This window comes from Adiantum capillus-veneris, chromosome 27, assembly GCF_014529385.1.
Source record: "Adiantum capillus-veneris isolate H3 chromosome 27, ASM1452938v2, whole genome shotgun sequence".
NCBI lineage: Eukaryota > Viridiplantae > Streptophyta > Polypodiopsida > Polypodiales > Pteridaceae > Adiantum > Adiantum capillus-veneris.
The window spans coordinates 32,288,754-32,299,679 of NC_140957.1; the positions used below are offsets into that span (position 1 = coordinate 32,288,754).

At 44.4% G+C, this 10,926-nt stretch overlaps 1 pseudogene; it reads right to left on the reverse strand.

Moving 5' to 3' along the window:
• Nucleotides 1-4,286: 4,286 nt before the first annotated feature.
• On the reverse strand, nt 4,287-8,580 carry LOC147421738 (uncharacterized; annotated as a pseudogene).
• Between the last annotated feature and the right edge of the window lie 2,346 nt (nt 8,581-10,926).

Here is a 10,926-nt window from a genome sequence, read left to right on the forward strand (position 1 = left end):
GAGTTAAATTTGATGAATGAGGAGGGAAGAGATTGCTAATTCCAATAGTCATCAATCTTCTTTGGCATCAATTGAGCCATGTTTATGGAATGCGCAAGATTTGTTTGTCCCGCTCCATTGCCTTTTTTTCTTCCAGCACCACCATCTGTGTGTGTGGCATCACCTGAGGATGCCACACACATCCCATGTAGTGATTGGCAGATGCCCGCCCATAAGCAAGGTGAGCTACCACCATAGCCATGAAATCCAATCATGAGCGCCTCACCTTTGTGATGTCTTATGGAGAGTAACATTCCAACCTTTAGATCACGCACTCTTTAAAGTAAAAACCTCATCTTTTTTTTTGGGTGGGGGGACTTACTCCCCCCTTTAAATCCTCAAAAGATCCTCATATAGTGATCCTTCAAAGGGATTCTTTTACCTTTAAAAGCCCAATTTTGGTCCAAAGCACTCCCTGAAAAATCTGATTGAATCTTGAACTCAATGTCCACAACTGAATTTATTGTTTTGGGCTACAATCCATCAGTGCATCAATCTAACACTTTGTATAGTTCTTCAAAAACTAATCCATATAAACTGAGCCATTTTCCTAGTATCACGCATATTCTAGATCCAATTGGAGCCTGAATGTTGAAGTTTGTGGTGAGCTTGGTGGAGAGCGAAGGAGAGAAAGGGGCATAAAACCCACATGCAATGATATAGTGGATGGCCTGGTATAAAAGAGGCCCATTTCTCAATGGAAAATCATCCAAGTTTGTGTATATGAAGTGCAATGCTTCCTATGAACTTGTGTTCACTTGCACTTAACTTAAGATCATGTTTATGAGTCCAAGCTAATCTTTGGAGCCTGGTTCGCTTGAGTCGTACTACTTGTTCACACATCTCTTACACACATGCATCATGGTAGAGTTTAGGATCCATCCACCCTAGCTCATATTGATCCTTGTTTTTTAACATGGTATTAGAGCATAGGAGTTGATCTAGGGTTAGCAATGGAAAAGCTTGGAATTTTTTTCCAACTAGTCCTTGATATCCTAATTGAGGTTATGTTCTTATGTGAGCCACTTCCCGTGTTAGGATAATTGAAGGCTAGTTAGATGCATGTTTAAAATGAGAATGCCTTCTTCATCATGTGAATAAGTATGTGAGGATACTAGTCTCTTGCTTAATTAGCTCTTGAGACAACTGATTAAGTGATTAGAAGAGTATTGGAAGCTCTCCACCTTCAAATTTTGTGTTGTTTTCATTCTCTCAAATGTTTGTGTTATGTATATCCAACATTAGTTGTGTATAAGACAATATCACAAGAGCTGTCATTAGAGCTCAATGATGCACTAGTTGGAGGAGATTAACTCAACTGACAAAACCTGTTGAGGTTGTTTGCATGAATTGTGGTTCAGCTCTCTATAATATTTAAATGTGTGTGTGTGTGTGTGTGTGTGTGTGTGTGTGTGTGTGTGTGTGTGTGTGTGTGTGTGTGTGTGTGTGTGTGTGTGTGTGTGTGTGTGTGTGTGTGTGTGTGTGTGTGTGTGTCCTTAACTGGTGGGAACCATCTCCGAACAATACAAGTCAACAAGCCTATAGACGGCAGTGTGAGACTAAATTCAACACACCATGATGGGAATGCAAGCAAGCCCAACTTGTGTAGATTAGCACATCAAGCAGTGACGCTTTTCCACACTGCATATCTGTACAGGTGGCCCCACCTTGGTTGGTGTAGCGCATCAGAAAGCTGCAAAACAATCTTTATTTTTGCTTGTCTGAGGCGGATCCCACCCCACGTTTGTTGCAAGACTTGCATCATCATCTCTCAGGAAGTTAACATTCTAAAAAAGCACGTTTCTATTATCGGCTTCCCAAACTTCTCTCCCTGTGTGTGAGTCAACCTTCAGCTTCACTTCTACATCTCCTGTAGACATGTAGTAGTGTTAGTGTGTATACGCGCTTCACCAGGGGCACTTTTCTCCCACTAGGTTTTTCCCCTTGGACATCTGGTGTGAAAGGACACCTTATCTCTTAGGGTTTCATATAAGCTTTGTAGCTCTGAGTTTGTATACACTATTATTCCAATACAGAGAGATAGACTACAGAGATCTCGTGCGCAAGCTCTGTGTCTTCTCCTTCTCCATCTTCTTCCTACTCTGAGTTGCTGTCTTCCTTCTGTTTCCTGTTTCATCATCTTCAACATCTCCATCACCATGGGCAAGAGTCTCCTGCCCCAAAATATAAAAAAACATGATTCTTGCATCGATGCCAGCTTTGAAACACGATGATCAACTTCTACTTTTGAAGCCAGATCAATATTGCAAGAAGAAGGGTTAACCCACAAGCAAAGTTTTGGCATCATAGGTAGAAATCATGGGGCTTGGAAGTTCAATGCACGAGCCATTTGCTGGTCTCAATCACATACACAAGATTCTTTTTGTCAATGTCTTGCAAAAAGGCAAAGTATCACCAAACCAGGTTTTAAACTCAGTTCCTTGCTCAGAGAATCCAAAGTTCGTGCAGCCATGCAAGCAATTGGTTTCTCTATATGATTGATATGTCTCTGTCATGAAGAGAGCCCAATTTTCTCTATTACTCAAATAGAAATGTAAAAAGGAATCATATTATATATTGTTTTAAAAAAAGCCTTATCATTTGAAGTTTTCTAGCATTTCTAAGCACACACACGCTCACTTTAGAGGTTAGACACTGCCTATGCGAGTTGCCCAAGTAAGACCACCTCATGGAGCAGAAAATTGCCATCATCACCACATTTAATGGAAAAAAAATTCACTTGCAAAGCAAAACAATCTATATGCTAATGCACAAAGGGCTTTGGAACTTAATAGAGCCGCATGAGGATGCATCTGTAGCAGTTAGTGTGCTTACAAACCAAAAAGCACTTGGACTTATAGCACAGTCCCTTGGCAACGACGTTATCTCACATATCAATGGGACCATGGATGCAAAGGAGGCTTGGGATGCTACCAAGAGTTTGGCACCACATCAAAGAGTTTGAAGACCAACTTGCTAATGAAATTCTACACGTTGAAGAAGCAGGATGGTGAGCCGCTTGTGGCTCATCTTAACAAGATCAAAGCATTGAAGCAACAATTGTTGGGAGTACAAAAGCAGATTCACAATGATGAAGCCATTGCAATTCTACTCAATAGTGTTGACAAAGCACCATTTGACACGCTAGTGTCTACTCTACAAAACATGGAAACAAATCTTGATGAAGTCTTGGAGTTTGATACAAAGCACATAACATAAATTTTATTTGACAGGTCACTTGTAGCCACATCTTGAACACACACCATGCACTTTACCGCACCAAATCTAAAAAGTGCATCATATTAACCGCAAACTTAACCAAGAACACATATGATACATCAATTGGCATTCATTTTAGCAAATCCTTATCATCATTGTATCATGACATAAGCCATAAATCATACAAAAAAGCCTAAATATTTTCCAAGCTCTAATTTTTTCATCATTGCTACAAAGTGGCACGATAGCATACCATCGATCTAAGTACTAGATGAAAAAGGCTAAAATTTAAAAAAAAACTAGAAAAACTAAAACAAACCACTTCCAAGAGTAATCATCCTAAAAATACTATTGTCCACCACCATCATATGGTGTTGATCATTTGCCTCCTTTAATGATGAAGTTCAAAGTGACTTGATGAGCTGAGCAATGGAGGACACAATGGTGAAGAAGAATGACTTTGGTAGGGAAAAAATAATATTTCCAATGCCAAAGATCTTCCACGATCTTGAAGGCCATCAAAATCGTGTATTAGGAGAATATTCGTGCAATGAAAATTACACTTCGTAACATCTCTATCCATGATATCCTTCTTAGCTATTTATAATGCTCATGGCCTCATAAGTCAAAGTATGTAACTTATGTGTATGCATGAACTCATCCACTTTATTAGTAGTTGCCTACACTCTTCAAAATTCATACTTCAAAACCTCATGAGAAGCTAGAGATAGAGGGCAAGTAAAGATGCAATGGAGAAAACTTCATGAAAAGAAGTGACAGTGATGGAGCAAAAGACATTGTGCACACACCCTCACACCTTAACTTAACACAAGGAATTCCCTTAGTTTCCTCAGGTCACACACAACCACTCTAGAGCTCAATGAAAATCCTCCCCCCAAAATCAATTCAAGCTCCAAACGTCTCGAACTACTAGCCCTTGCCTACCCATAGACACTTCATAGTAAGTAAAGTTGATCAAGGCTTGGAATCACACTAGATGGCTACCAAAAGATAAAACAAAAAACTCTAACCACAAACGCCTCTCTCAAACCATTGCAAAAGCTTCACCAAACCCCACTCTGTTGGACTCTTTGGTGTAGACTCAACCCTTATGGCACCGATATAGGGTCATATAGTCTTTCCACCAAAAGCCGCATCTTCTTCCCTCAATGCCTCGCACAAACACATCCATGAAAACCCCAAACTTCCATGGACTCTCCCAAGTGAAAAATTGAAGATAAGAAACCCTCATTCACTCCTCCACGTTGGAAAGGGGGAAATGGGAAAACCACCAGCACATAAACTCGATGCCTCTATATAGCTCAGTGATCTCACAGCACCCCATCCCCTAGCAAACAAACATCCAGATACACAATCTACAAACAACTATTGTCCAAGTCCTATCCCAACCAGCCCAGACTATATGCACTCGATCACAAAGCATACAATGATAGCTTCTGCCTTCGAACCTTCAAAGCACTATATTCTGCATCTCAAAAGTGGTTGACACATAGACTCTTGTCCGATCTCTCACATGTGCAACACCCACAAATATGTAACCGTATATCCACCAACACACATAGCCTTGCACGATCCCTTGTACATAGCACACTCACACACAAACCAATCACATGTACTACAAACGGGAGGGATGCACTCAAATGCTATACACATAGACACCAATCATAATTTTGATACACTTGGTTTCATTTAGAGAATGTACAATGATGAATTGGCATAGACACTGTACTCCTTGAGTGTAGGATCCGATAAGTCTTGCTCCCAGCTTGCTCATAGATCCCCACTATCACACCTCGTGGCCCTTTTATTGTCTCCATGCCATCGTCTTTGACCTCCCCTTTATCTATGCTCACGGGATCCCTGATGATATCTCTCTACTCTATACTACCAATCAGCCACTAGTGGTCCCTTCTCCTCGATTACTGGCCCCCCCCCCCCTTCTGGTCGCCTTTGTGACTCGCCCCTTGATACCACCGGCGGCCACCTCCTCTTGATCACGCTGCCCTATAGCTCCGGCCTTCAACTTCAACTACAGCGCCCCTATGTCATGCACCAACCCGCCCCCTCAAGCCCTTGCTGGCGAGGCCTCTCCTTCTCGGCTCCTGGCCCTCCTGTGGCGCTGCTCACTAGCTGCAGCCCATCCATGCACTTAATCGGTCCGCGCGGCCTCTTCAATCCAACTGAGGCGCTGCCCTGCAGCTCTGGCGGCTTTTCACAAGCCAACTCCTTCTCTGCTAGGCCAATAGCGACCTCGCTATTGGTCGCTTACCTCCTCAAAAACTGACCTGGCCCCTCTTTTTCATGTTGCCCCCCTGGCGGGTTCTCCTCTCCATGTTCACTGGCCTTCCAAAACTGGCCCGCCACCCTCTGCATGGTGCCAACACCTGGCCTTTCTTTCCCTATGCACTCCTCGTCAACTACAGCAGCTGAAACACGTTTTTTTTAATATATTAATAGCTTTAAAAAGTTTACTTCGGGCTTAGCCCCCTTGCACACGCCGCAATGGTCGTCTTTGATTGTCGATCAAGAAAACCTCCATCGGGACATTCCTTTGCATAGCCTTGACTTCTCAGGTCCCATTGTCTCATAAAACACCTTAATGTGGCTCACCGCTCCGGGAAGCACACAGCCATTATGAGGACCAACAAACTGTGCCGCAATCTGATAGAACTCTTTTCGGACAATGTATCCCGGATGAAAAGCATCACACCGAGAATGGCCTGGCTACCATGGCCGTAGACAAACCGGAGCCGAGCTACTAGCCCTCGACTTTTAAGAATTCAAAGAGGTTCGAAACCGTCGGAATGGTGCCCTCATTTTGCAACACTATAGCATGAGTTGACAGAGGTACCCATCAATCTTCTCAATACCTTTGAGCCTCCTGATCAATGGTGTCGAAAGCCATTCGAGCCCTGTCATATGCCATATCTGACATACACATCCTGCCCAGTAGTGTGTCCTACAGACATCCTGCACAAAATCCCATATCATAAACTTCATGGCACCTGCATCTAGCACCCCTTGCCTCGTTTCCAACCTTGTGATATAAGCATTTGCTCCTGCCACCTATGATAGAAAAAAAACACTTGCAGTTTTGACTAGTGAGTGCTCCAACTCGGTGTACCTGGCTCCTAGCACCATCAAAGACTTGCCCAATGTACCTACCACTTACCTGCAACCGCCATGCATGGACTTCTTACACTTCCATAGATCGACACAGTTTGGTTGTGCCATCATTGCCCACCCCCTCGTTGAGCATTCATGCTCATCCACAGTATTATTTAGGTAAGATGGAGAGGATGATATAAAATAGAGCTATATAGACTGCATAAGAAAAAATGATAATGACTATATAAATAGGATAGAGATAGAGAGAAAAGCATCTACTATTGCATCACCCGCCTGGGTCAAATGGAAAGCTCAAGGCTTCCCCTAGCATGGCATAGCGTCCACCTAGATCAAATATAAAACACTGGTCATGGCCATCTACCTGTAAAGCATGCATCTTCAAATCTTCCTTTGCACCTGTATATAGGCCCATATATAGACAGGCCACCCTTTCAACTCTTTATAGCATGGAGCTTCGTCACCCTGCATCCAGAAGCCCTCGTGCCAACCATAAACATGCTTTCTACCACTTGAAGCATTGGTACCATAAGCTGCTATCATGTCACCTGCTAGAGAACCCTCCAAAGTGTAGTCTTCTGTAAAAAAGCCTTGCCACTGACACAAAGACACCTGTAAATCAAACTCCCACAATACATGTATCCATAGTATCACATAAAATAGCAAGACCCTGCCATTCGCCTCCACCTGCTCCATAGCCAAGCAAACATATCTGCCTTGCATACCTGTAACCCAACCCTCTGTAAACGGCTCCAAGGCCAACTCTTCATACTCAAGAACATGACCTGCTAAAGCTTCAACCTGTTCATCAAATACCTCATCACCTGCAAGGTTGGCGACACCTTCCTCGTTGCATGGAGCCTCACGCTCATAGGTTGCACCTGTATCAGCTTCCATAGAGTCATCTGCCGGAGCTAACTCTCCACAGACACACACAAACCGTGAAACTTCACCGTGCACCTCAACATGCTCACCAAGGCAAGGTTGCCCCACCCCCTGCATAGACAAATGAACCGAACATACCTCCACTTCTGCTTCTATCTCCTGCAAGTCATCCTCAAAAACCTGCTCTTCAATTAGATCTAATACACCATCAAACCATACCTCTTCCTCCAATAGGGACTCACCATCACATGACACAAGAGATGGCTGCTCGACTGGCAGATTCACACTAGGTGTAACACTGTACTGCTCTTCGATATTTAGCTGGCTAGCAGGCCACTCGCATACATTGTTCTCCACTTCATCTACATGAAAAACATCATAAGTTTCGTACCTAGAAGACCGGAATTCAGTCTCCAACATGCTATCTGTGTCCAAAACACTGCTAGAGCTTTGAGAGCTGTCGGACTCCTCTTTTGCACTTGTCAATTCTTGGACCATTGCTGTCAGCCTCGTTGCTGGCTCTAGAACTGCCACCTCTTCTTTAAGATCTTTTACCACCTCGCTCTCTTGAGCAAGCAAGCTATGTGGCACCCTGAATATACCTCTCTGCACCTTTTGAGCCCTGGTTGGCACTTCTTCTACCTCTTCTAGTCTGGCATTAGCTTCATGTGCTTTGATCAAATGCATATCAAGAAAATGAGCTTTTATCTTTTGATGCTCCTCAATCTGTTTGGGCTTCGGTCTAGTGGCTGTCGTGATTGCCAGCTGTAGCAATCCTGCTTCCATCTTCTTCTTCATCTTTTGACTCTTTGCTCTGGCAACTCTGACGGCTTCATCATATGTTCTTGGATCTTCATAATCGACTCTCTCACGAACATAGGGATGCAAGCATGATAGAAACCTTTCGAGCTTCAAATATCCCGCATTGGTTTCTTGGGTAGCAGCCGCCAAATCCCCCCAATAAGCTTCAAATTTATCAACAAAAGCATCAAAATTTACACTTACGTCCTGCTGCAAACCTTTAATCTTTGCATCTGCTTCCGATGCCGACACCACCTTTCGATACCTTTGTAAGAACCGCTCTCGAAATCCGATCCAATCCTGCTTGTGCACCTCTTCTAAACCATCGAACCAAACCTTTGCTTTACCTCGCAGCACCAAAGGTAGAGTCTGGAGCTTTGCTTCATCACCTCGCATCCGCAATACTGTCAGCATAAATAGTTCAAAATCGGCTATCCAGTCGTCTGCATCTTCATCTCCTTTGAACACTGGACCAAAATCCTACTTCATTTTGACTCACGAACACCTTGTTAGGAAGCAATCAGTGGGTCCTCAGTGGGGGCACCACAAGATCGAAAGGGGGGAATGGGAAAACCACCAGCACATAAACTCGATGCCTTTATATAGCTCAGTGATCTCACAGCACCCCTATCCCCTAGCAAACACACATCCAGATACACAATCTGCAATCAACTATTGTCCAAGCCCGATCCCAACCAGCCCAGCCTATATGCACTCGATCACAAAGCATACAATGATAGCTTCTACCTTCGAACCTTCAAAGCACTATATTCTGCATCTCAAAAGTGGTTGACACATAGACTCTTGTCCAATCTCTCACATGTGCAACACCCACAAATATGTAACCCTATATCCACCAACACACATAGCCTTGCACGATCCCTTGTACATAGCACACTCGCGCACAAACCAATCACATGTACTACAAACGGGAGGGATGCACTCAAATGCTATACACATAGAGACCAATCATAATTTTGATACAATTGGTTTCATTTAGAGAATGTACAATGATGAATTGGCATAGACATTGTACTCCTTGAGTGTAGGATCCGATAAGTCTTTCTCCCAGCTTGCTCATAGTTCCCCACTATCACACCTCGTGGTCCTTTTACTGCCTCCATGCCATCGTCTTTGACCTCCCCTTTATCTATGCTCACGGGCTCCCTGATGATATCCCTTTACTCTATGCTACCAATCAGCCACTAGTGGTCCCTTCTCCTCGATTACTGCCCCCCCCCCCTTCTGGTCGCCTTTGTGACTCGCCCCTTGAAACCACTGGCGGCCACCTCCTCTTGATCACGCTGCCCTGTAGCTCCGGCCTTCAACTTCAACTGCAGCGCCCCTATGTCATGCACCAACCCGCCCCCTCAAGCCCTTGCTGGCGAGGCCTCTCCTTCTCGGCTCCTGGCCCTCCTGTGGCGCTGCTCACTAGCTGCATCCCATCCATGCACTTAATCGGTCCGCGCGGCCTCTTCAATCCAACTGAGGCGCTGCCCTGCAGCTCTGGCGGCTTTTCACAAGCCAACTCCTTCTCTGCTAGGCCAATAGCGACCTCGCTATTGGTCGCTCACCTCCTCAAAAACTGACTCGGCCCCTCTTTTTCATGTCGCCCCCCTGGCGGGTTCTCCTCTCCATGTTCACTGGCCTTCCAAAACTGGCCCGCCACCCTCTGCATGGTGCCAACACCTGGCCTTTCTTTCCCTATGCACTCCTCGTCAACTACAGCAGCTGAAACGCATTTTTTTTTATATATTAATAGCTTTAAAAAGTTTACTTTGGGCTTAGCCCCCTTGCACACGCCGCAACGGTCGTCTTTGATTGTCGATCAAGAAAACCTCCATCGGGACATTCCTTTGCATAGCCTTGACTTCTCAGGTCCCATTGTCTCATAAAACACCTTAATGTGGCTCACCGCTCCGGGAAGCACACAGCCATTATGAGGACCAACAAACTGTGCCGCAATCTGATAGAACTATTTTCGGACAATGTATCCTGGATGAAAAGGATCACACCGAGAATGGCCTGGCTACCATGGCCATTGACAAACTGGAGCCGAGCTACTAGCCCTCGACTTTCAAGAATTCAAAGAGGTTCGAAACCGTCGGAATGGTGCCCTCATTTTGCAACACTATAGCATGAGCTGACAGAGGTACCCATCAATCTTCTCAATACCTTTGAGCCTCCCGCTCAATGGTGTCGAAAGCCATTCGAGCCCTGTCATATGCCATATCTGACATACACATCTTGCCCAGTAGTGTGTCCTATAGACATCCTGCACAAAATCCCATATCATAAACTTCATGGCACCTGCATCCAGCACCCCTTGCCTCGTTTCCAACCTTGTGATATACGCATTTGCTCCTGCCACCTATGATAGAAAAAAAACACTTGCAGTTTTGACTAGTGAGTGCTCCAACTCGATGTACCTGGCTCCTAGCACCATCAAAGACTTGCCCAATGTACCTACCACTTACCTGAAAACCGCCATGCATGGACTTCTTACACTTCCATAGATCGACACAGTTTGGTTGTACCAACGTACTCAAAAATAGGTATTGAACAAGTTGAAACTGCGTAGGACCACTTGTAGAAGCCCTGCTTTCTCTTACACACAAACAAGTGGAAGTGCTTATCTTTGATCACACACACAGAGCTTGGATACTCACGGAATGGTGAGTGATGTGGCATAAATCAACCTTTTCACACCATTTTGACCCATTTTTTTATCTTTTTAGGGCCATTTTTTGGTAGTTGTGACCCTCGTGGGCATTTTTTGTGGGAAAAATACTAAGCGAACTCCAAATTTCTCCATATTTTGTAGGCTTGATCATT